This window comes from Bison bison, unplaced genomic scaffold (assembly GCF_000754665.1).
Source record: "Bison bison bison isolate TAMUID 2011002044 unplaced genomic scaffold, Bison_UMD1.0 scf7180017845551, whole genome shotgun sequence".
In the NCBI taxonomy this organism is placed as follows: domain Eukaryota; kingdom Metazoa; phylum Chordata; class Mammalia; order Artiodactyla; family Bovidae; genus Bison; species Bison bison.
This window is the reverse complement of record NW_011476124.1, coordinates 75,694-81,761: the sequence shown is the minus strand read 5'-3', so window position 1 is coordinate 81,761 and position 6,068 is coordinate 75,694. Positions and strand designations below refer to the sequence as shown.

Sequence of the window (6,068 nt, the reverse complement as noted above, 5' to 3'; positions counted from 1 at the left end):
CAGCCTGTACATCTGGAAGTTCACGATTCATGTATTGCTGAAGCCTGGCTTGGAAAATTTTGAGCATTACTTTACTAGCGTGTGAGATGAGTGCAACTGTGCAGTAGTTTGAGCATTCTTTGCCATTGCCTTTCTTTGGGATTGCAATGAAAACAGACCTTTTCCAGTCCTGTGGCCACTGCTGAGTTTTCCAAATTTGCTGACATACTGAGTGCAGCACTTTCACAGCATCATCTTTTAGGATTTGAAATAGCTCCACTGGAATTCCATCACCTTCACTAGCTTTGTTCATAGTGACACTTTCTAAGGCCCACTTGACTTCACATTCCAGGATGTCTGGCTCTAGGTGAGTGATCACACCATTGTGATTATCTGGGTCGTGAAGATCTTTTTTGTACAGTTCTTCTGTGTATTCTTGCCACCTCTTCTTAATATCTTCTGCTTCTGTTAGGCCCATACTATTTCTGTCCTTTATTGACCCCATCTTTGCATGAAATGTTCCCTTGGTATCTTCTGATTTTCTTGAAGAGATCTCTAGTCTTTCCCATTCTATTGTTTTCCTCTATTTCTTTGCACTGATCACTGAGGAAGCCTTTCTTATCTCTCCTAGCTATTCTTTGGAACTCTGCATTCAAATGGGTATATCTTTCCTTTTCTCCTTCGCTTTTCACTTGTCTTCTTTTCACAGCTATTTGTAAGGCCTCCTCAGACAGCCATTTTGCTTTTTTGCACTTCTTTTTTTTGGCGGGGATGGTCTTGCTGCCTGTCTCTTGTACAATATCATGAACCTCCATCCATAGTTCATCAGGCACTCTGTCTTTCAGATCTAGTCCCTTAAATCTATTTTTCATTTCCACTGTATAATCGTTAGCGATTTGATTTAGGTCATACCTGAATGATCTAGTGATTTTCCCTACTTTCTTCAATTTAAGTCTGAATTTGGCAATAAGGAGTTCATGATCTGAGCCACAGTCAGCTCCCAGTCTTGTTTTTGCTGACTGTATAGAGCTTCTCCATCTTTGGCTGCAAAGAATATAATCAATCTGATTTTGGTGTTGGCCATCTGGTGATGTCCATGTGTAGGGTCTTCTCTTATGTTGTTGGAAGAGGGTGTTTGCTATGTATCAGTGTGTTCTCTTGGCAGAACTCTATTAGCCTTTGCCCTGCTTCATTCTGTACTCCAAGGCCAAATTTGCCTGTTACTGCAGGTGTTTCTTGACTTCCTACTTTTGCATCCCAGTCCCCTATAATGAAAAAGATATCTTTTTTGGGTGTTAGTTCTAGAAGGTCTTGTAAGTCTTCATAGAAACATTCAACTTCAGCTTCTTCAGCATTACTGGTTGGGGCATAGACTTGGATTACCATGCTATTGAATGGTTTGCCTTGGAAACGAACAGAGATCATTCTGTCATTTTTGAGACTGCATCCAAGTACTGCATTTTGGACTTTTTGTTGACTGTGATGGCTACTCCATTTCTTCTAAGGGATTCTTGCCCACAGTAGTAGGTACAATGCCATCTGAGTTAAATTCACTCATTCCAGTCAATTTTAATTTGCTGATTCCTAAAATGTCAACATTCATTCTTGCCATCTCCTGTTTGACCACTTCCAATTTGCCTTGAATCATGGACCTAATATTCTAGGTTCCTATGCAATATTGCTGTTTACAGGATTGGACCTTGCTTCCATCACCAGTCACATCCACAACTGGGTATTGTTTTTCCTTTGGCTCCATCCCTTCATTCTTTCTGGAGTTGTTTCTCCACTGATCTCCAGTAGCATATTGGGCACCTACTGACCTGGGGAGTTCCTCTTTCAGTGTCCTATCTTTTTGACTTTTCATACTGTTCATTGGTTTGTCAAGGCAAGAGTAATCAAGTGGTTTGCCATTCCTTTCTCCAGTGGACCACATTCTGTCAGACCTCTCCACCATGATTTGTCCATCTTGGGTGGCCCTACATGGCAGAGGATGAAATCGTTGGATGGTATCACTGACTCAATGGCCATGAGTTTAAGTAAACTCCAGAGTTGGTGATGGACAGGGAGGCCTGGTGTGCTGTAGTCCATGGGGTTGCAAAGAGTCGAACACGACTGAGTGACTGAACTGAACTGACTGAATGGAACTGAAGTTTTGTCTTGGTCTCACATCTGACCTTTAAGTACCTGTACAGTGGTTAAAATTTAACCCAGTAATTTTGACCTACCTGAACTAGTAAATTTGCTTTACAGATATATGTGACATTATGAATTTAAGTGTTTGATGTATAAGAGAATCTAATGTATTAACCTTCAATGTGGGAAGTAAAGTTTTAGACTTGAGATTTTCAGATGACTAAGATAATTTGAAAAATGTTTATATGTGATCTATTAGACTTACAAGGTTGACTATGGGTTTGGAAATTTTGCCCACAGGGTTGTGTGAGCTGTCAGGCATTTAAAGTGCTTAAAAGGGACTTGCTTGGTGGTTAAGACTCTGCCTGCTAATGCAAGGGACATTGTTTTGATGCCTGGTCCAGGAAGATTTCTCATGCCTCGGGGCAACTTGGCCTATGTGGCACAACTACTGAAGCCTCCACACCCTAGAGCCTGTACTCCGCAACAAGAGAAGCCACTGCAGTGAGAAGCCCATGCAACGCAACTGGAGAGTAACTCCCACTTGCTGAAATTGGAGAAAGCCTGTGAGCAGCAACAAAGACCCAGAACAGCCAAAATTAAATACAAATTTTAAAAAAGTGCTTTAAAATATGTATATTAAATGCCATGTAATTTAAAATATTTAAGGAAACAATTGAATTTTTTTTCCCAAAGGGTAAGTCTAGTACAATGCTTAATAGCAGGGATTCTGGGAGCAGGTTTGTAGGTCAGGGATCATCAAACTATGTCCTATTGTCTGTTTCTGTACAGTCTGTAGGCTAAGAATGGTTTTGACATTTTTAAATGGTTGAGAAAAATCAAAAGAAGACTAATATCTTGTGACATTAAAAAATAATATAAAACTCAAACTTCAGTGTCCATAACAAATTTTATGGGATTATAGCCACTTGTTGTTCAGTTGCTAAGTCATGTCCAACTCTTTGCCACCCCATGAACTACAGCACTCCAGCCTCCCTGTCCCTCACCATCTCCCAGAGTTTGCCCCAGTTCATGTCCATTGAATCGGTGATGTCATCCAACCATCTCATCCTCTGTTGCCCTGTTCGTCTTCTGCTCTCAATCTTTCCGAGCATCAGGGTCTTTTCCAATGAGTTGGGTGTTTGCGTCAGGTGGCCGAAGTATTGGAGCTTTAGCTTCAGCATCAGTCCTACCAGAGTATTCAGGGTTGATTTCCTTTAAGATTGACTGGTTTGATCTTCTTGCAGTCCAAGGGACTCTCAAGAGTCTTCTCCAACATCACAGTTCAAAATCAATTCTTCAGTTCTCTGCCTTTGTGATGGTCCAGCTCTCATACCTGTACATGACTACTGGAAAGACTAGATGGACCTTTGTCAGCAAAGTGATGTCTTGGCTTTTTAATACACTGTCTGGGTTTGTCATAGCTTTCCTGCCAAGAAACAATGGTCTTTTAATTTCATGGTTGTCACCATCCATAGCCATTCCTTTATGTAGTGTCAATGGCTGCTTTCATGCTACAACTGAACAACTGAATAGCTGTGACAGAGACATACACCTGCCAAGACGAACATATTTTCTGCTTGGCCCTTTAAAGATAAACTTAGATGACCCTGGTGTAGGTTCAAAGCACAGCTATGCTGCTTACTAGTACAAGCTTGGCACGTCACCTAACTTCTCTGTGCCTCAGTTTCCTCATCTGTAAAATGGGGATGATAATAGTCATTATCATGAGAATTAAATCAATCAGTATTTGAAAAATGCTTCAGAATAATGCCTGGTGCATAGTAAATACAATGTAAGTGTTTAAAAATTGGATAAAATTTAGCTGTGTGTTTTTGGCCAAGTCTTATTTGTGAAGTGAGATCACAGTTCTTACTTCATGGGGGTATTATGCAGATTAGAAGTGTTAATGCACATAAAATGTTTAGTGGGATGCCTGGATTTTAGTAGACATTCAGTAAACATCAGTAATTATCATTGTTACCATTCTCCTGCAAGTGGCATACACAGTGAGTTATTGCTAATCGGTTACTAAATGCCTAGCAGAGCTCAAGGTTATGTGTGTGCTGTGCTTTGAATGGTACTGGGGTCTGGTTGCCTTGATTTTCTGACATTCTACTGTATCAGTGTGCTTTCAGTTAAACATTGCTCTGTCCAGGGATCCTCTTTTTTTTTTTTCTTATTTATTTTTATTGAAGTATGATGGCCTTTCCTGGTGGCTCAGTGGTAAAGAATCCACCTGCCAATGCAGGAGACATGGGTTTGATCCCTGGGTCGAGAAGATCCCCTGGAGAAGGAAATGGCAACCCATTCCAGTATTCTTGCCTGGGAAATCCTGTGGACAGAGGAGCCTGGCGGGCTGCAGTCCATGTGGTCACAAAGAGTCAGACACGACTTAGTGACTAAACAACAACAGCAAGATTGAAGTATAGTTGATTTACAATGCTGTTAATTCCTGAGTGATCCTCTTTTTAAAGTATGCACTTTTCAAAGGGGCATCCCTTCCTCCTTGGCATGGTTTAGTTTATTTAGGTACAGGTATTTTCTTTACAGTGGCAGCCTGAGAACAGAGTCCAGGCAAGGGTTGGGATCTCAAACAGGTAAGGAAAAGGAGAAATTTTTCAGTCTCAGATTTTCCCTGCCATTCTGTTTCCCTGAGGTGGCAGAGCAGCTTCTCTACCATCAGGGACATGTTTACACAGCTTTGCCCTTACGGTCCCTTGGGGCTTCCACCTTTGAAATCTACGGAGAAGGCAATGGCACCTCACTCCAGTACTCTTGCCTGGAGAGCCCCATGGACGGAGGAGCCTGGTGGGCTGCAGTCCTTGGGGTCGCTAGAAGTCGGACACGACTGAGTGACTTCACTTTCACTTTTCACTTTCATGCATTGGAGAAAGCAATGGCAACCCACTCCAGTGTCTTGCCTGGAGAATCCCGGGGACGGGGGAGCCTGGTGGGCTGCCGTCTATGGGGTCGCACAGAGTCGGACACGACTGAAGCGACTTGGCAGCAGCAGCAGCAGCACAGCCAGGAAGCAAGCCTGGCTCAGGGCGCCACCTGCTGATAACCTTCCTCTCCTGCACCCTAAGCTGGGATGGTACTCTTTTTTTTCCTTTTGGCACAAACTTGTCCTTGCTCAACTGTCCACAGCCCTGAGCACCTCCTGCCCTTCTTCATGACGTCAGGACACCCTGGGACTTGGAAGCCGGTGAGATTTCAGGGTTTGTCTTCCAGTGTCCTTGAGGTTTTGACACCAGGGTCAGTTTTGTGGCAGATGGTGGGACCTGAGGGTTATTCTGTGATTAAAAATCGTTTCTTGCATTGATAGTTGTGCTTTCCCAGTCTGGGACCGTGGGAATAGGGTCACCACGGTGACCTTGACAGGTGGGGACGGAGGAAGGAGGGGAGAGAGGTGACTCACTGTGCACCTTCCCTGTAGGTTACCAGCTTGAAGTCTCAGGATGTGTTGGACCCTATTTTAGTCACCGGAATTTGTCATTTTGTGCTATTTTCCCCAATACGCAGATGTGGCTGAGGGATTCGGGGGCAGGCCTCTGTCACCATGGAAACTGTGACGCTGTCCTGCTAGGGGCAGTTTGGAAGCGGGGAGGCCTGGAAGGCTGGGGAAGGCCTGGAAGGCTGGGGAAGGCCTGGAAAGCTGGGGAAGGCCGCGGATTTGACCTCCACTATTCCTGCGTTAGGGCCTTTCTCTAAAACCGAGACCTAGAAAGGGAGGGAACATGCCGGAGTCACAGTGCACCCCCCGGGAAGAGGCAGAACGATCTGAGTCCACGATCCGCGTGCTCGGCTTCCCCACAAAGACCAGGAAGGCCGCCTAGCTCCATTCTTCTTTAAGATTTACATCAAATATGTCCTAGCGTCCACGATCTTTTCGAACACTCGCCTAGTCGACGCTCCAAGACTTCCCCTTTAAGACCCATGACTCCGCCCATTAC

General features: G+C 44.0%; 1 protein-coding gene across 1 annotated transcript in view; it reads left to right on the top strand.

Moving 5' to 3' along the window:
- The first annotated feature begins 5,206 nt into the window (after positions 1 to 5,206).
- PEX5 (peroxisomal biogenesis factor 5) overlaps positions 5,207 to 6,068 on the top strand; it is a 17,634-nt gene continuing 16,772 nt past the window's right edge. Inside the window, exon 1 of the mRNA XM_010835575.1 lies at positions 5,207 to 5,320. The gene's annotated coding sequence lies outside the window, so the exon portion shown is untranslated. The remainder of the gene's footprint in view (positions 5,321 to 6,068) is intronic.